Source organism: Eubalaena glacialis, chromosome 6 (assembly GCF_028564815.1).
Source record: "Eubalaena glacialis isolate mEubGla1 chromosome 6, mEubGla1.1.hap2.+ XY, whole genome shotgun sequence".
NCBI classification, from domain to species: domain Eukaryota; kingdom Metazoa; phylum Chordata; class Mammalia; order Artiodactyla; family Balaenidae; genus Eubalaena; species Eubalaena glacialis.
The window spans coordinates 35,018-55,827 of NC_083721.1; the positions used below are offsets into that span (position 1 = coordinate 35,018).

At 48.0% G+C, this 20,810-nt stretch overlaps 1 long non-coding RNA gene across 1 annotated transcript; it reads right to left on the reverse strand.

Moving 5' to 3' along the window:
* Nucleotides 1–535: 535 nt before the first annotated feature.
* LOC133093791 (uncharacterized) lies at nucleotides 536–20,788 on the reverse strand. The gene is made up of 3 exons (XR_009701308.1): nucleotides 20,715–20,788; nucleotides 10,408–10,500; nucleotides 536–621 (listed from the first exon to the last, which is right to left on the reverse strand). It is a non-coding gene; the product is annotated as an uncharacterized LOC133093791 (long non-coding RNA).
* Between the last annotated feature and the right edge of the window lie 22 nt (nucleotides 20,789–20,810).

The following is a 20,810-nucleotide window of genomic DNA, read 5'->3' on the forward strand; positions in this document are numbered from 1 at the left end:
TACTCAGGGCCTTATCTCGAGGCAAGTACTCATGTTGAGTTTCCCTTTAGCTCTGGAGCATGGCAGGATGAGCTCCACCCCGGCCATGGAAGCACCCGGTTTAGCTAGAGAAAACTCATTTTCTTCCCAGAGCCATGCATACAGTGGCTAGTGGCCTGTCAACAGCAGTCAATTTCAAGTAGCTTCAAGGCAGCATGAATGGAGCTTTCCAAATGGGAAAGCAAGGCTAGTTCCATCAGGCCCCCATTTCCATGGGCACACGCAGCATACATCCCTGTGCTTTCTAACAAGTCCAGAGAGACACAGGTTACCCAGTGGTTCCTTCCCTGAATCAACTCATCGAAGCACGGTGTTCTGCATCTAGTGAACCGCCTCAACCAAGGAACGCCCCAGCTAGGCCTCCGGGCCTGTGGCTCTTCAAAAGCCTGCAGTGTTCCACGAGGAACTGGGCTTTAGTTGCAGTCAGAACGCAAGCCGACTTTCTCCTGGAGGCAGGATGAATTCAGGCAGGAGGTCCTAGATGGAATGCGAAGCCGAGGGTCTTTCTCAGTGCAGCTCAGACTAGGGCAACGAGTCAAAATTCCACGGCATGTTAGACGTTGTAGAAGTGTGTACGTGAACCTGTGGGAGTGTTGGGGAAATCAAGCTGTCCCAAGGAAGAGTGCATCGTGTTGCCCTACACTCGGCATACACACAGTGGCTCTGAAGGGCTACAGGCCTGGATGTGGCTTAGCAGGCCCAGGGGGGCCTGGGGGTACTCAGTGTTCTTGCAGGGAATAGGGTGCCCATGCGCGAGGCTCCTAGATGTCCTGCAAAGCGTACTGACGTTAAAATAATGCAGAGCAGCGGCTACGGCCTCATGGAAATTGCTGCACACCTCCGCTTCTGCATGGCAATTCAGGGCCTTACCTCAAGGCAATTGCTCACGTTGGGTTTCCCCTGAGCAACAGAACATGGTAGGATGCTGACTTTCTCCTCGCGCAGAGTGACTTCAGGTACGCGGACATTGAAGAATTCTAAGCAGAGTGTTTTCTTATGGCTCTGGAAATATAACCCTAACCCTCTAACACTAACCCTCACCCTCCCCTTAACCTTAAACCGTAAACCCTAACCCTTAACCCTAACCCTAGCCCCAACCCTAAAACCCTAACCCTAACCCTAAACTTAGCCCTAATAAAGGCCACGAACCTTTCCCTAACTCAGTCCCTGACACAATAGCTAACAAAGGCTCTGATGCTAGTCCTAACTAAGGCCCTGACACTGTCCTTAACTAAGGCCCTGAAACTACTCCTAACTCAGGCCCTGGTCATGTCTTTAACTAAGACCCTAATGCTGACCCTACAAAGGCCCTGATGCTGCTCCTAAGTCATGCCCTGAAAACGTCCCTAGCTAATGCCCTGACGTTAGGCTCCACTCAGGCCCTGTCGCTCTCCCTAAGTCAGCCTCTGACGCTGTCCCTACCTGAAGCCTTGACACTGGTTCTAAAGAAGGCCCTGATCCTCTCAGTAACTGAGGTCTTGACACTATCCCTAGGTTATTTCCTGACACTGTCCCTAGATGTTAACCTGACCCTGTCCCTAGCTAACCTCCTGCCTCTTACGCTAACTAAAGCCTTTGTGCTGTGCCTAACTCAGGCCCTGAATTTAGTCCCAAGGCCGTGATACTGTCTCTAACTATGGCCCTACCCCTATTCCTAACTCAGGACCTGACACTGTACCTAACAAAAGGCCCTGACACTAATCCTAACTAAGACCCTGACACTGTCCCTAACAAAGGCTCTGATGCTAGTCCTAACCAAGGCCCTGACACTGTCCCTAACTAAGGCCCTGACACTACTCCTAACTGAGGCTCTGACACGATTCCTAACATAGACTCTGATGTTGGTTTTAAGGCCCTGACACTGTTCCTTACTAAGGCTCTGACACTACTCCTAACTCAGGCCGTGATACAATATATAACAAAGGCTATGATGCTAGTTCTAACTACGGCCCTGACACTGTCATAACTAAGGCCTTGACACTACACCTAACTCAGGCCCTGACACTGTCCCTAACTAAGGCCCTGACATTACTCCTAACTCAGGCCCTGACACTACTCCTATCCCAGGCACTGACACGATACCTAACGAAGGCTCTGATGCTAGGCGTAACTAAGGCCCTGACACTGTCCCGAACTAAGTTCTTGACACTACTCCTAACTCAGGCCCTGACACGATACCTAACAAAGGCTCTGACGCTAGCCCTAACTAAGGCCGTGACACTGTCCCTAACTAAGGCCCTGATACTACACCTAACTCAGGTCCTGACACTGTCCCTAACAAAGGCCCTGCTGCCGTCAATATCTAAAGTCCTGACACTATCCTGAGCTTATATCCTGACCCATCTCGCACTAAGGTCCTGAAACTGTCCCTAAGTGAGCCTTGACGCTGTCCCTAAGTGAGGCCCTGAGGCTGTCCCTAACTCCGGCCCTGAAGCTATCCCTAACTGAGGCCTTGACGCTGTGACTAACTCAGGCCCTGATCATGTCTTTAACTAAGACCCTAATGTTGATCCAACAAAGACCCTGATGCTGCTCCTAAGTTATGCCCTGACAGTGTCCCCAGCTAAGGGCCTGATGCTAGGCCTCACTCAGGCCCCGTCGCTCTCCCTAACTCAGCCTCTGACGCTGTCCTTACCTGAAGCCCTGACACTGGTCCTGATTAAGGCCCTGACACTGATCCTAACTATGGCCTTGACGGTGGTCCTAACTACGGCCCTGATGCTGTCAATAACTAAGGTCTTCACTCTATCCCTAGCTCATTTCCTGACACTATCCCTAGCCTGGAATCTGACTCTGTCCCAAGCTAATGTCCTGCCTCTTATGCTAACTGAAGCCATAATGCTCTCCCTAACTAAGGCCCTAATACTGTCTCTAACTAAGGCCCGGAATCTGTCCCTAATATAGGCTATGCTGCCGGCCATATCTAACATCCTGACACTATCCTGAGCTCATATCCTGACCCATCTCTAACCAAGGTCCTGACACTGTCCCTAAGAAAGCCCTGTCGCTATCCCTAAGTGAAGCCCTGAGGCTGTCCCTAACTCAGTCCCTGAGCTATCCCTAACTGAGGCTTTGACGCTGCGACTAACTCAGACCTTGATCATGTCTTTAACTAAGACCCTAATGCTGATCCTACAAAGGCCCTGATGCTGCTCCTAAGTCATGCCCTGAAAATATCCCTAGCTAATGCCCTGACGTTAGGCTTCACTCAGGCCCTGTCGCTCTCCCTAAGTCAGCCTCTGACGCTGTCCCTACCTGAAGCCTTGACACTGGTTCTAAAGAAGGCCCTGATCCTCTCAGTAACTGAGGTCTTGACACTATCCCTAGGTCATTTCCTGACACTATCCCTAGATGTTAACCTGACCCTGTCCCTAGCTAACCTCCTGCCTCTTATGCTAACTAAAGCCCTTATGCTGTGCCTAACTCAGGCCCTGAATTTAGTCCCAAGGCCGTGATACTGTCCCTAACTAAGGCCTAGATGCTCGTCCTAAGTCAGGGCCTGATACTGTCCCTAACTAAGGCCCTAACCCTATTCCTAACTCAGGACCTGACACTGTACCTAACAAAAGGCCCTGACACTAATCCTAACTAAGACTCTGACACTGTCCCTAATGAAGGCTCTGATGCTAGTCCTAACTAAGACTCTGACACTGTGCCTAATGAAGGCTCTGATGCTAGTCCTAACCAAGGCCCTGACACTGTCCCTAACTAAGGCCCTGACACTAATCCTAACTCAGACTCTCACACGATTCCTAACAAAGGCTCTGATGCTAGTCCTAACTAAGGCCCTGACACTGTCCCTAACTAAGGCCATGACACTACACCTAACTCAGGCTCTGACACTGTCCCTAACTAAGGCCCTGACACTACTCCTAACTGAGGCTCTGACACGATTCCTAACATAGACTCTGATGCTGGTCCTAAGGCCCTGACACTGTTCCTTACTAAGGCTCTGACACTACTCCTAGCTCAGGCCGTGATACAATATATAACAAAGGCTATGATGCTAGTTCTAATTCAGGCCCTGACACTGTCCCTAACTAAGGCCCTGACATTACGCCTACCTCAGGCCCTGACACTGTCCCTAACTAAGGCCCTGACATTACTCCTAACTCAGGCCCTGACACTGGCCCTAACTCAGGCCCTGACACTACTCCTATCCCAGGCACTGACACGATACCTAACGAAGGCTCTGATGCTAGGCGTAACTAAGGCCCTGACACTGTCCCGAACTAAGTTCTTGACACTACTCCTAACTCAGGCCCTGACACGATACCTAACAAAGGCTCTGACGCTAGCCCTAACTAAGGCCGTGACACTGTCCCTAACTAAGGCCCTGATACTACACCTAACTCAGGTCCTGACACTGTCCCTAACAAAGGCCCTGCTGCCATCAATATCTAAAGTCCTGACACTATCCTGAGCTTATATCCTGACCCATCTCGCACTAAGGTCCTGAAACTGTCCCTAAGTGAGCCTTGACGCTGTCCCTAAGTGAGGCCCTGAGGCTGTCCCTAACTCCGGCCCTGAAGCTATCCCTAACTGAGGCCTTGATGCTGTGACTAACTCAGGCCCTGATCATGTCTTTAACTAAGACCCTAATGTTGATCCAACAAAGACCCTGATGCTGCTCCTAAGTTATGCCCTGACAGTGTCCCCAGCTAAGGGCCTGACGCTAGGCCTCACTCAGGCCCCGTCGCTCTCCCTAACTCAGCCTCTGACGCTGTCCCTACCTGAAGCCCTGACACTGGTCCTGATTAAGGCCCTGACACTGATCCTAACTACGGCCTTGATGGGGGTCCTAACTACGGCCCTGATGCTGTCAATAGCTAAGGTCTTCACTCTATCCCTAGCTCATTTCCTGACACTATCCCTAGCCTGGAATCTGACTCTGTCCCAAGCTAATGTCCTGCCTCTTATGCTAACTGAAGCCATAATGCTCTCCCTAACTAAGGCCCTAATACTGTCTCTAACTAAGGCCCGGAATCTGTCCCTAATATAGGCTATGCTGCCGGCCATATCTAACATCCTGACACTATCCTGAGCTCATATCCTGACCCATCTCTAACCAAGGTCCTGACACTGTCCCTAAGAAAGCCCTGTCGCTATCCCTAAGTGAAGCCCTGAGGCTGTCCCTAACTCAGTCCCTGAGCTATCCCTAACTGAGGCCTTGACGCTGCGACTAACTCAGACCTTGATCATGTCTTTAACTAAGACCCTAATGCTGATCCTACAAAGGCCCTGATGCTGCTCCTAAGTCATGCCCTGAAAATATCCCTAGCTAATGCCCTGACGTTAGGCTTCACTCAGGCCCTGTCGCTCTCCCTAAGTCAGCCTCTGACGCTGTCCCTACCTGAAGCCTTGACACTGGTTCTAAAGAAGGCCCTGATCCTCTCAGTAACTGAGGTCTTGACACTACCCCTAGGTCATTTCGTGACACTATCCCTAGATGTTAACCTGACCCTGTCCCTAGCTAACCTCCTGCCTCTTATGCTAACTAAAGCCCTTATGCTGTCCCTAACTCAGGCCCTGAATTTAGTCCCAAGGCCATGATACTGTCCCTAACTAAGGCCTAGATGCTCGTCCTAAGCCAGGGCCTGATACTGTCCCTAACTAAGGCCCTAACCCTATTCCTAACTCAGGACCTGACACTGTACCTAACAAAAGGCCCTGACACTAATCCTAACTAAGACTCTGACACTGTCCCTAACGAAGGCTCTGATGCTAGTCCTAACCAAGGCCCTGACACTGTCCCTAACTAAGGCCCTGACACTACACCTAACTCAGGCCCTGACACTGTCCCTAACTAAGGCCCTGACACTAATCCTAACTCAGGCTCTCACACGATTCCTAACAAAGGCTCTGATGCTAGTCCTAACTAAGGCCCTGACACTGTCCCTAACTAAGGCCCTGACACTACATCTAACTGAGGCCCTGACACGATACCCAACAAAGGCTCTGATACTAGTCCTAACTAAGGCCCTGACACTGTCCCTAACTAAGGCCCTGACACTACTCCTAACTCAGGCCCTGACACGATACCCAACAAAGGCTCTGATACTAGTCCTAACTAAGGCCCTGACACTGTCCCTAACTAAGGCCCTGACACTCCACCTAGCTCAGGCACTGACACTGTCCCTAACAAAGGCCCTGCGGCCATCAATATCTAAAGTGCTAACACTATCCTGAGCTTATATCCTGACCCATCTCTTACTAAGGTCCTGAAACTGTCCCTAAGTGAGCCTTGACGCTGTCCCTAAGTGAGGCCCTGAGGCTGTCCATAACAGAGACCCTGATAATGTCTTTAACAAACACCCTGATGCTGATCCTACAGGGGCCCTTATGCTCCTCCTAAGCCTTGCCCTGACACTGTCCTTACCTAAGGCCATGACGCTGGTCCTAAATAAGGCCCTGATGCCCTCAATAGCTAAGGCCTTTAAACTATCCCTCGCTCCTTTCCTGACCTTATCCCTAGCCCGTAACCTGACTCGGTCCATAGCTAATGTCCTGCCTCTTAAGCTACCTGAAGGAATAATGCGGTCCCTAACTAAGGCCCTGACCCTGTCCCTAACTAAGGCCCTGACACTACACCTAACTCAGACCATGACCCTGTCCCTAACTAAGGCCCTGACACTACTCCTAACTCAGTCCCTCACACTGTACCTAGCAAAGGCTCTGATGCTAGTCCTAACTAAGCTCCTGACACTGTCCCTAAGGCCATGCTGCTGTCAATATCTAAAGTCCTGACACTATCCTGAGCTAATTTCTGGACCCGTCTCTTACCAAGTTCCTGAAATTGTCCCTAAATAAGCCCTGACGCTCTCCCTAAGTGAAGCCCTGACGTTGTCTCTAACAGAAGCCCTAATAATGTCTTTAACAAAGACCCTGATGCTGATCCTAATGAGGCCGTTATGCTCCTCCTAAGTCCTGCCCTGACACAGTCCCTAACTCAGGTGCTAACTGAGAGAGTCCTCAGGTATTCCCTGTCGCTGTACCTTAGTCAGTCTCTGAAGCTGTCCCTACATCAAGCCCTGACACTGGTCCTGAATAAGGCCATGACGCTGTTCCTATATAAGGCCCTGATGCTCTCAATAACTAAGGTCTTCACGCTATCCCTAGCCCATAACTTGGCTCTGTCCCTAGCTAATGTCCTGCCTCTTATCCTAACTAAGAACCTAATGCTGATCCTACGAAGGCCATGATGCTACTCGTAAGTCATGCCGATACTGTCCCTAGCTAAGTCCCTGACGCTCGGCCTCACTCAGGCCCTGTCGCTCTCCCTAAGTCAGGCTCTGACATTGTCCCTACCCGAAGCCCTGACGTTGGTCCTAAATAAGGCCCTGATACTGTCAGTAAGGTCTTGACACTATCCCTAGGTCATTTCCTGACACTATCCCTAGGTCATTTCCTGACACTATCCCTAGACCTTAACCTCATCCTGTCCCTAGCTAATGTCCTGCCTCCTATCCTAACTGAAGCCTATTGCTCTGCCTAACTAAGGCCCTGACTAGTCCTAACTAACGCCGTGACACTGTCTCTAACTAAGGCCCGGAAGCTGTCCCTAATATAGACCCTGCGGCCGGCAATAACTAAAGGCCTGACACTATCCTGAGCTAATATCCTGACCCATCTCTTACCAAGGTCCTGACACTGTCCCTATGTAAGCCCTGATTCTGTCCCTAAGTGAAGCCCTGAGTCTGTCCCTAACTCAGGCCCAGACGCTGTACCTAACTCAGACCCTCAAAATGTCTTTGAGACCCTGATGCTCTTCCTAAGTCATGCCCTGACAGTGTCCCTAGCTAAGGCCCTGACGCTAGGTCTTACTCAGGCTCCGTCGCTCTCCCTAAGTCAGGCTCTGACACTGTCCCTACCTGAAGCCCTGACACTAGCCCTGAGTAAGGCCCTGATACTCTCTGTAAGTAAGGTCTTGACACTATCCCTAGCTCATTTCCTGACACTATTCCTAGACCTTAACCTAACCCTGTCCCTAGCCAATGTCTTGCCTCTTATGCTAACTAAAGCCCTGATGCTCTCCCTAACTAAGGCCCTGAAATTAGTCCCAAGGCCCTGACACTGTCCCTAACTACGGCCTGGATGCTTGTCCTAACTCAGGCCCTCACACTGTCCCTAACTAAGGCCCTGACACTACTCCTAACTCAGCCCCTGACACTGTACCTAACAAAGGCTCGACGTTAGTTGTAACTAACGCCCTGACACTGTCCCTAACTAAGGCCCTGCTGCTGTCGATAACGAAAGTCCTGACTCTATCCTGAGCTAATATCCTGACCTATCTCTTACCAGTGTACTGACACTGTCCCTAAGTAAGCCCTGACACTGTCCCTAAGTGAGGCCCTGAGGCTGTCCCTAACTAAGGCCCTGACGCCCAGCCTAATTCAGGCCCTCATGCTAGGCCTAACTCTGGCCCTGACATTGTCCCTAACAAAGGCCCTGACCCTAGTCTTACCTTAGGCCCTGATGTTTGGTCTAACTCAGGTTCTGACGCTGTCCCTAACTAAGGCCCTGAAGCTGTCCCTAACGTCAGCCTTGCTGCCGTCAATAACTAATGTGCTGACACTATCCTGAGCTAGTATCTTGATCCATCTCTTACCATGGTCCTGACACTGTCCCTACTAAAGTCCTGATGCCATCCCAAAGTGTGGCCCTGAGGCTGTCCCCTTGAAGCCCTGTTGCTGTACCTAACTCAGGCCCTGATAATGTCTTTAACTAAGGCCCTGATGCTGATCCTAGCTAAGACCCTGACGCTAGGCCTCACTCAGTCCCTGACATTGTCCCTAACTCAGGCCCTGAAGCTGTCCCTAACTCAGGCCCTGACACTTTGCCTAACTCAGGTCCTGGCAATAACTTTAACTAAGACCGTGATGCTGATCCTAACTACAGTCCTGATGCTGGTCCTACGTCATGCCCTGACACTCTCCCCAGCTCAGGATCTGATGCTGTCTGTAATATCTTGGTCTCTCCCTCCCTAATTCCCTGAGGCTTTCCATAACTATAGACCTGACACTGTTTCTAACTAACTGCCTGACTCCGTACCTAACTGATACTGAATAATCAGCCTCTCTGCACCGGTTCTGAATCAAATCTTGAGAACAGTGTTTTGGAAAAATAGAAAAGATTAGTTTTATCACTCTGCCAGCCAATGGAGGACACAGTAGGCTCGTGCCCTCAACAGCTGTGTGTCCCAATGCGGGAGGATTTGGTGTTTTAGAGCGATGGTTCAAGGGTGTGGTTGCTCATAAGGATCAGTGTGTATGCAGGGCCTGCACTCCTTTAATCTGGTCTCAGATAGTTTCTTGATTGAGCTCCTCTGGAATGAAGAATGCTAACATCTTCCATTTGTTGGGGGTTTTAGTTCTTTAAGGAGCTCAAAGATATTGTTATGTGTATCCCTTGAGGCAGAACCAGGACCCTGCCTCAAGGGTGCACTATTGTTTCGTGACTGTTCCTCCCTGTCTCTGCATCCCCTCACTTCCATGATTAACAACTATTTGAATTTTCCCTTTGGAACTCAGGGAAGGTCCTGGAGTCTCTAGTCTATTCCCTACAAACAAGTTAGGAGGCACACAGAAAGGCTTCTGTGCCCAGGACACCACAGAGTCCCTCTCAGTTTCACTCCTCCTCTTCTGGATACTCCTCAATCTTGAGGAGAACAGATTTTTGACAAGAAAAGGAATAATCATTTCAGACTGAGACATTAATCATAAACTTGGCACAGGAGCTCGGTTTTCAGGGGACTCAGTTTTAATCCCCACTTCACTTTTATCTTTCCCCACATCCTTCAAGGAACAGGGTGATGACCGCTCTGGCTACTTCTTGCTGAAATGGGGCGCAGTCCTGCCTAAATCTAGGGGAATGGATACCAAGTTAGAAATATTTGAGTTCCAAGTCCTGTACCTGAGACTCGTATGATTAAGATCTCAGTCCCTTGGTCCCCCATTTTGGTGCAACCAATCCAGTTAAAACAGGAGGAGTAACAACTGAAATTTTAATAGTAAAAATAGATCTCATTCCCTTAGGAATTCAGGAGAATAAGTCTGAAACCTGGTCTGGAACTGGCACTTCAGAGAGACTTCACAGCCAGTTGTCTAATTCTACCTAAGTAGGTTTTAACTTCTGATGTAGTATTGAAGTATCCATAACAGGAGCTATTGACCACTACACATATGTCTCATCTTTCTATTAGTATCTGATCTAACGTCATTGTTTGAAATTTAATCGTTAAGAGAGGAGTCCTTGAAAACGTACGGTTGCAGCTACCAGCAGACATTGTTTTGAGAATGGCTAGTGGCATCCTGAGTCTGATATAGCTCAGGAATTCAATTTCAACAAGACAGGAACGCGGGGACTTACCTGGTGGTTCAGTGGTTAAGACTTCGCCTTCCAACGCAGGGGGTGCCGGTTTGATCTCTGGGCAGGAAGCTAAGATCCCACATGCCTCATGGCCTAAAAACCAAAACATGAAACAGAAACAATATTGTAACAAATTCAATAGACTTAAAAAATGGTCCACATCCAAAAAAAAAAAACTTAAAAACAAAAAAAAAAATACAGGAATGCATCTAAATCACATCTACAATGGTCACTTAGGTTTATCTTGGATGTCTGAACCATAGTTACTTTTTGACTGTCAAATGCATTCCCCTCCTCAATCCCAAAGCAGATGTACAATTCATATCCAAAAGGCCAAAAAACAGGCCACTTTGGTCAGTAAAATTTAAGTTAAACCATGTAGAAGCCAGAGTGACTTCCTCACACCTCAATATGTGAAGAGTTTTTTTCCCTTTTTTTTTTTTTTAAACATCTTTATTGAAGTATAATTGCTTTACAATGGTGTGTTAGCTTCTGCTTTATAACAAAGTGAATCAGTTATACATATACATATGTTCCCATATCTCATCCCTCTTGCATCTCCCTCCCTCCCACCCTCCCTATCCCACCCCTCTAGGTGGTCACAAAGCACCGAGCTGATCTCCCTGTGCTATGCAGCTGCTTCCCACTAGCTATCTATTTCACATTTGGTAGTGTATATATGTCCATGACACTCTCTCACCCTGTCACATCTCACCCCTCCCCCTCCCCATATCCTCAAGTCCATTCTCTAGTAGGTCTGTGTCTTTATTCCCATCTTGCCCCTAGGTTCTTCATGACCTTTTTTTTTTTTTTTTTCCTTAGATTCCATATATATGTGTTAGCATACTGTACTTCTTTTTCTCTTTCTGACTTACTTCACTCTGTATGACAGACTCTAACTCCATCCACCTCATTACAAATACCTCCATTTCATTTCTTTTTATGGCTGAGTAATATTCCATTGTATATATGTGCCACATCTTCTTTATCCATTCATCCGATGATGGACACCTAGGTTGCTTCCATGTCCTGGCTATTGTAAACAGAGCTGCAATGAATATTTTGGTACATGGCTCTTTCTGAGTTATGGTTTTCTCAGGGTATATGCCCAGTAGTGGGATTGCTGGGTCGTATGGTAGTTCTATATTTAGTTTTTTAAGGAACCTCCATACTGTTCTCCATAGTGGCTGTATCAATTTACATTCCCACCAACAGTGCAAGAGTGTTCCCTTTTCTCCACACCCTCTCCAGCATTTATTGTTTCTAGATTTTTTGATGATGGCCATTCTGACCGGTGTGAGATGATACCTCATTGTAGTTTTGATTTGCATTTCTCTAATGATTAATGATGTTGGGCATTCTTTCATGTGCTTCCCTTTTGATTACACGTCTTTCAATAGAAAGCATTGATGATCAAAATGTCAATCCGTCAGTGCCAGAATGATTCAGCTGTTTGGCCCAGGTGTAGATCATGTCCCTCAGCGCTAGGCCTCCTTTATATTTGCCTAGTTAATCCACATTGGGGGAATACTGACCAGGTATCGTGAACATGCTCAGAGGTATGTTAATGAGAAAACGCTTTATATAGGCCATACATTTTATTATTCATACCCAATTGTCACACAAGCATTGTACATGTGCTTTTAGCAGTAGACCTACAGCAAACAGTGATACATCATGAGTAATTACATTCTGATAACTTCACTAGGTAATTTTCCTTTCCTCTTAAACATCAGGGCAAAATGAAGCCAACACAGTAACTTTCATAAATACACACTTCAGTACAGAGGTGTCATTTACCCAATTGCTCCAAGTCCTAAGTAGCTTCAGGTGAAGGACTTCCCTGTGTCTGGGAAACACAGATCAAAGCCAGTAACAAAAAAACAAAAACATTATAACCATATTCACCAGTTCACTCAGTAACCAATCCTTTTGTTAACTTTTTATGAAGCCATCCGATTCTCCATTAAGATTTTTCATTTCTTACCCAGTTTGGCATTATGATATGAAATTTATCAGAGACCTGTGCTTGCCAAAAGGTCCTTCACATAGATCTTCTTGAAGATGGAGCAGTTTTGCAAAGTGTTAGAGCACAACAGTAACTATCTATAAATCACATAAAGACTTAAAAGGTCATGGTTAAACATTTGATCACAATGTAAATGACAAAAGAAACCATTATTGCTGTTACATACAACATTTAAAAATAACTAGAATTATGACTGATAAAATTTTGCCAGGACATACTAGATTTGTAGGAATTCCATGTAATTTAACATACTAATCAAACATTTCTCTCTGAGATGGCTCAAGGGCCTTCTAAAGCATCTCAAAGTTAGCTGGAGATCAAAAGAACTGTTAGAATTGGCCAAACAACACTTATTCACTGAACCAAAGTAAAGAGATTTCAAACAAAAATACAGATCACAGACACAGGCAAAGAAACTCACAAGCTGTCCACAATCAAAAGCAGCATTCCAAGAAAACTCTGGAGGGAGAAACCAAATCCAGTCTTGCCCTAACCCACTTCCAACAAAAGCCGTCTTAGAAAATCCCGGTCATGCACAGCTCTTTCCTCAGTGTTCCCTTTTCACACATGTTCATCACCTTCTGTATCCTTCTTATGTTGCCCCTTAGTTTTTTCCGCATTCAGACACAACCAGCTCTAGTACAAAGTGACTTTCTTTTCTCTTTGTACCATCAGCCTGTTACCTAGCTGCTCACTTCCTTTATTACGTAGATTCATAAATGCTTGAACATATAGAACTTCTTTTGTCTTTCTCTTCCTGTGGCAAAATAACTAGCTGAAGGATAGTATAGTCATTTAGGCTACCATTCAAACACCACCTTTCCGCATTTTTCAAGAATGTATCCATACACTGGCCAGACAAAATTACAATAGAATTTCATTCTTTTCTTAGTCTTAGGTTTACAACTATAGGTTGACCAGTCTGCCAGGATTTTGCCCATTGGCTATCAGATGGAACTGAAGAAGAAGCACTTCTTATGTTTGAACCACAGAACACTCAAATGCGGACTAAGAACAAAACAAAATCCTAACCACCAACGGAAGCCTCAAACCAAAGGAACCAGAAACCAAACAGAAACCAAAAACCAAACAGCACAAGACTCAAATCAGCTTCCAAGTCTCAACTTAGCCTGTGACCTCTGTCCAAGTGGTGCACCTTCCAAATGAGATTTCCTGGAATGAAAAGTCACCCAAATGGGAACCAAGGTTCCCCCAAATGTACAGGGCTAAAAGGACCCCAGACTGCATGCCAGGGGAGTTACCACATGCTGGCTGAGGTGCTGCAACATCCCAAATGCTCTTTTTCTGGTTCCCCAAAATAATCCCTTGGAGTAGGACATTCGGGGCAGTCCAGGCAGGAGGAAGAGAGGAGTGTCCTCAAGGCAAAGACGGCCTCGGCAGCTGCTAGGGTGCTCCCTCTTCCACCATCTACTCCTGCCCCAGAGTTCTAACTGCTGGGATGACTGGGGCTCGGCCTTTCCAGGCAAGGGTCCCACGTGGTCTGGCCTCTAAAGGAATTCTCCAACCCTACACTCTCTCGAAAGAGGCTGGCGTGGAGAAAATCTCACTGTCCAATCAAGTCAGGAGACCCACAGGGGCCATCCCCAAGTCAGGCCCACACTGGGTACTAAATTTGATGTCGAAAACTCGACCTCTGTGCACCAGTGCCAAATCGAATCTCAGAGAGAGAGGTTTGGAGGAAGTAGAAAAGAATAGCTTTACTGCTTTGGCAGCCAAAGGGGGACACAGAAAACTCGTGCCCTCAAAACCGTGCGTCCCAATGCAGGAGGATCTGGTGAGGAGTTTTACAGAAATGGTTTAAGGACACAGTTGATCCTAAGGATTAGTGTGTGCACAGGGCCTTAACTCACTTTAATCTGGCCTCAGATGGTCTCTTGGTGAGCTTCTCTGGAATGAAGAACACGAAAATCTTCTATTTTGTGGGGGTTTTAGGTTGGTAAAAAGCCCAAAGATACTCTTACGTGTATCCCTTGAGGCAAAACCAGGATCCTGCCCCAAGGCTGCACTATTGTTTCTTGACTCTTCCTCCCTAGTCTCTGCATCCCCTCCCTTCCCTGATTAGCAACTATTCGAATCTGCCGTTTGCAACTCAGGAAAGGTCCTGGAGTCTCAAGCCTAACTAAGGCCCTGACACTACTCCTAACTCAGTCTCTGACACTGTACCTAACAAAGGCTCTGATGCAAATCCTAACTCAGGCCCTGACACTGTCTCTAACTAAGGCCCTGCTGCCGTCAATATTTAAGTCCTGACATTATCCTGAGCTAATACCCTGACCCTGATCTTACCTAGGTCCTGAAACTGTCCCAAACTAAGCCCCTGACGCTGTCCCTAAGTGAGACCCTGAGGCTGTCCCTAACAGAGGCCCTGATAATGTCTTTAACGAAGACCCTAAGGCTGATCCTACAGAGGCCTTTATGCTGCTCCTAGGTCATGCCCTGACACTGTCACTCACTCAGGCCCTAACAATAGGCCTCACTCAGGCCCTGTTCCATACCTTAGTTATGCTCTGACGCTGTCCGTACGTGAAGCCCTGACACTGGTCCTGATTAAGGCCCTGATGCTGGTCCTAACTAAGGCCCTGATGCTCTCAATAACTAAGGTCTTCACGCTATCCCTAGCTCATTTCCTGACACTACCCCTGGCCTGGAAGCTGACTCTGTCCCGAGCTAATGTCCTGCCTCTCATCCTCACTGAAGCCCTAATGCTCTCCCTAACTAAGGCCCAGACTAGTGCTAACTAAGGCCCTGACACTGTCTCTAACTAAGGCCTGGAATCTGTTCCTAACATAGGCCCTGCTGCCGGCAATGACTGAAATCCGGACACTATCCTGAGCTAATATCCTGACCCATTTCTAACCAAGGTCCTGACACCGTCCCTAAGAAAGCCCTGTGGCTGTCCCTAAGTGAAGACCTGAGGCTGTCCGTAACTCAGTCCCTGAAGCTATGCCTAACTGAGGCCTTGACGCTGTGACTAACTCAGGCCCTGATCATGTCTTTAACTAAGACCCTAATGCTGATGCAACAAAGGCCGTGATGCTGCTCCTACATCATGCCCTGACAGTGTCCCCAGCTAAGGGCCTGACGCTAGGCCTCACTCAGGCCCTGTCGCTCTCCCAGAGTCAGGCACTGACGCTGTCCCTACCTGAAGCCATGATACTGGTTCTAAATAAGGCCCTGATACTCTCAGTGACTAAGGTCTTGACACTATCCCTAGGTCATTTCCTAACACAATCCCTAGACTTTACCCTAACCCTGTCCCTAGCAAATGTCCTGCCTCTTATGCTAACTGAAGCCCTTATGCTGTGCCTAACTCAGGCCCTGAATTTAGTCCCAAGGCCGTGACACTGTCCCTAACTAAGGCCTAGATGCTCGTCCTAAATCCGGCCCAGAACTGTCCCTAACTAATGCCCTAACACTATTCCTAACTCAGGCCCTGACACGGTACCTAACAGAGGCTCTGATGCTAGTCCTAACTCAGGCCCTGACACTGTGTCTAACTAAGGCCCTGCTGCCGTCAATGTCTAAAGTCCTGACATTATCCTGAGCTAATATCCTCACCCATGTCTTACTAAGCTCCTAAAACTGTCCCAAAGTAAGCCCTGACGCTGTCCCTAAGTGAGGCCCTGAGGCTGTCCCTAAAAGAGGCCCTGAGAATGTCTTTAACGAAGACCCGAATGCTGATCCTACAGAGGCCCTTATGCTGCTCCTAAGTCATGCCCTGACACTGTCCCTAGGTAAGGTCCTGACGCTAGGCCTCACTCAGGCCCTGTTGCTCTCCCTACGTCAGGCTCTGATGCTATCCCTACCTGAAGCCCTAACACTGGTCCTAAATTAGGCCCTGATGCTCTAAGTAACTAAGGTCTTGACACTATCCCTAGGTCATTTCCTGACACTATCCCTAGACCTTAACCTAACCTTGTCTTTAGGTAATGTCGAGCCTCCTATGCTAACTAAATCCCTGACACTGTCCCTAACTAAGGCCCTGACACTACACCTAACTCAGACCCTGACACTGTCCCTAAGGCCCTAACACTACTCCTATCTCAGTCCCTGACACTGTACCTAACAAAGGTTCTGATGTTAGTCCTAACTCAGGCCCTGGCACTGTCTCTAACTAAGGCCCTGCTGCCGTCAATATCTAAAGTCCTGACATTATCCTGAGCTAATATCCTGACCCATATCTTACGAAGGTCCTGAAACTGTCCCAAAGTAAGCCCTGATGCTGTCCCTAAGTGAGGCCCTGAGGCTGTCCCTAACAGAGGCCCTGATGTCTTTAACGAATACCCTAACGCTGATCCTACAGAGGCCCTTATACTGCTCCTAAGTCATGCCCTGACACTGTCCCTAACTCAGGCCCTAAAGATAGACCTCACTTAGGCCCTTTTGCCGTACCTTAGTTAGGCTCTGACGCTGTCCGTACGTGAAGCCCTGACACTGGTCCTGATGAAGGCCCTGACGCTGGTCCTAACTAAGGCCCTGATGCTCTCAATAACTAAGGCCTTCACGCTATCCCTAGGTCATTTCCTGACACTTTCCCTGGCCGTGAACCTGACTGTGTCTGGAGCTAATGTCCTGCTTCTTATCCTAACTGAAACCCTAATGCTCTCGATAACTAAGGCCCTGACTAGTCCTAACTAAGGCCCTGACACTGTCTCTAACTAAGGCCCGGAATCTGTCCCTAATATAGGCCCTGCTGCCGGCAAACACTAAAATCCGGACACTATCCTGAGCTAATGTCCTGACCCATTTCTAACCAAGGTCCTGACACTGTCCCTAAGAAAGCCCTGTCGCTGTCCCTAACTCAGGCCCTCAAACTATCCCTAACTGAGGCCTTGACACTGTGACTAACTCAGGCCCTGATCATGTCTTTAATACCCTAATGCTTATCCAGCCAAGGCCCTGATGCTGCTACTAAGTCATGACCTGACAGGGTCCCCAGCTAAGGCCCTGACGCTAGGCCTCACTCAGGCCCTGTCGCTCTCCCTAAGTCAGCCTCTGATGCTGGCCCTACCTGAAGCCCTGGCACTGGTTCTAAATAAGGCCCTGATACTCTCAGTAACTAAGGTCTTGACACTATCCTTAGGTCATTTCCTGACACTATCCCTAGACCTTAACCTAACCCTGTCCCTAGCTAATGTCTTGCCTCTTATGCTAACTAAATCCCTGATGCTGTCCCTAACTAAGGCCCTGAAATTAGTCCCGAGGCCATGACCCTGTCCCTAACTGAGGCCTGGAGGCTGTCCTTAACAAAGGCCCTCAACTTATCTTTAACTGAGGCCCTGACACTCTCCCTCACTAAGGATTGAGGCTGCCTCTATCTAAGGCCCTGAGTCTGTCTTTAACTAATGGCCTCATTCTTTCCCTAACAAAGGCCCTGACACAGTCCCTAACTAAGGCCCTGACACGGTCCCTAATAACATGAGCTGTCCCTCATTAATGCCCTGATGCGGCCCATAAATGATGTACTGAAGATGGCACTAAGGTCCAGACGATGTCACTAATGACCCAAAATGTCTCTTACTAAGGCCCTCAAATTACCTCTGAGGCCCTAAAGATGTCCATAACTAACTCCCTGACACTATCTCTAACTAAGACCCTCAAGTTATCTTTAACTGAGGCCATGACCGTGTCCCTAACAAAGAACTTGACACTGTCTCTAACTAAGGCCCTGAGTCTGTCTTTACCTAACGGCCTCACTCTTTCCCCAACTACTCCCTGACGCTGCCCCTAACCAAGGCCCTGACGGTGTGCCTAATTGCCTGAGCTGTCTTTCACTAATACCCTGACCCTGTCCATAACTAACGCCCTGATGATGTCCCTAATGAACAGCCTGAAGTGTCTCTTACTAAGGTCCTCAAGTTTTCTCTGAGGCCCTGACACTCTCCCTAATTAAGGCCTTGACACTGTCTTTAAGTAATGTCCTGATGCAGTTCCTACCTGAGATGCTGATGCTCTCACTAAGACCCTGAAGTCTCTACCTGAGAAGCTGACACTGTCTGTAACTGATTTCCTGACTTTTTCCTTAACTAACATCCTAATTTTGCCCCTAAATAACACCCTGACACTGGTCCTAACTACGGCCCTGATGCTGAACCTAAGGCCCTGACGATGTCCCTAATAGACTTAGATGTCCCTCACCGTGGTCCTGATCCTGTCCATTACTAAGGTCCTGAAGATGTGCCTAAGTACGTCTCTGACCCTGTCCTAAGGCCCTGACCCTCTTCCTAACTAAGGGCCTTGACGCTGTCTCTACAGAAGGCCCTGACACTGCCCCTAAATAACGGCCTGACACTGGTCCCAAGTATGGACCTGATCCTGTCCATAACTAAGCCCCTGAAGATGTCCCTCATTAAGTCTCTGACACTGCCCTTAATAAGCCCCTGACATTGTCCCTAGCTAATGGCCTAAGCTATAACTTACAAAGTCCCTAACACTATCCCCAAGACGCTGACACCCTCCCTAACTTAGGCTTTGATGCTGCCCCTTAGTGCCTAAGCGGTGACAAAATAACACCCTGATTCTATTACTAAGGCCCTGAATATATCCCTAAGAAAGTCTCTGAAGTGTCCCTAACTAAAGGCCTAAACTGTCTCTTACTAAGGGCCTGACAACACTGTCCGTAAGGCCCTGTTGCTGGCCCTAACTAATGTCCTGATGCTGAACCTGAGGCCCTGATGCTCTTCCTAACTAAGGCCTTGATGCCGATTCTACCTGAGGCCCTAAAACTGTCTGTAACTAATGACCTGACTCTTTCCCTAACTAACACCCTAATTTTGTCCCTCATTAATGCCCTGACACTGGTCGACACTACAGCCCTGATGCTGACCCAATCTAAGGCCTTGACGATGTCCCTAATAGCCTTAGATTTCCCTCACTGTTGGCCTGACCCTGTCCCTCACCAAGACCCTGACCTCTTCCTAACTAAGGCTGTGATGATGTCTCTACCTGAGGCACTGACACTGTCTATAATAACGGCCGACTCTTTCCCTAACACCCTGATGCTGTCCCTAATAGCCTCATGTATCTCTCAATAATGCCCTGATCCTGTCCATAACTAAGGCCCTGAATATGTCCCTAAGTATGTCTCTGACACTGTCCTTAACTAAGGCCCTGATGCTCTCTCTACCTAAGGCACTGACACTATCTATCATAATGGCCTGACTCTTTCCCTAACTAACACCCTGATGCTATCCCTAATTGAGGCCCTGAAGATGTCCCTAATACCCTTAGGTATTCCTCTGTATCACCCTGATCCTGTCCATAACTAAGGCCCTGAATATGTCCCTAGGTAAGTCTCTGACGCTGTCCCTAACTAAGGCCCTGATGCTGTCTCTACCTCAGAATCTGACATTCTAATGTCCTGACTCTCCCTAACTAACATCTTGACGTTGCCCCTAAGTGAGGCCCCGACACTCTTCTTAACTAAGGACTTGCCGCTGTCCCTACCTAAAACCCTGACACTGTCTGTAACTAATGACCTGACTCTTTCCCTAACACCCTAGTTTTGGCCCTGACTAACGCCCTGACACTGGTTCTAATTATGGCCATGATGCTGGCTCTAAGGCCCTGAAGATATCCCTAAGTAACAGCCTGAACTGTGTCTAACTAAGGCTCTCACGTTCTCTCTAACTGAAGCACTGACACTGTCCCTAACTTAGGCCCTGACGCTGTCCCTTATAGTCTAAGCTGTCACTAAATAATGCCCTGATCCTGTCCATAACTAAGGCCCTGAATATGTCCCTAAGTACATCTCTGACGATGTCCCTAACAGCCTGAACTCTCTTCAAGTTATCTCTGAGGCTCTGACACTGGCCCTTCCTAAGGCCTCACCCCGGGGTTGTCCCAGGCTGCTGGGCAGTTTTCTCTTGTCTGCATCTCTAGCCAGCTGCCTGCCATTGGCCACTCTAAGGTTCTGTGATGCAGTGGTCCCACGTGGGATGTGCCCGTGTAGGCTCACCTGCGGGAGGAGAGTCATGGCCACTCTGCCCTCCAGGGGACTGCGGCGCAGGGTAGGAATCTCTCAGCCAGTGTCTGGACAGAGGGTTCTGTGTCCTTGTTTGTTGTAAATCCCTTGGAGTTACCTCTAACATTTTTTAAATGGATCTCCCCCTCAGCATATTTATGATTTAAATTATTTACCACATTAAAATACAGGAATGACATTATTAGAATGAGCAGGAAGATATCAGATGCCCCCCCCCCCCCACAAATGATCTATTACTTGGAGGATTTAAAATTCTAATGAGAAAACACTCACTCTCCTCACCCTCTTGGGCGTCAGCACAAGGCAGGAATCAGCTGCATTCTTTATTTATCCCTCTGATTTTCCAGAACCTTTCCTTCAAAGAGAAAT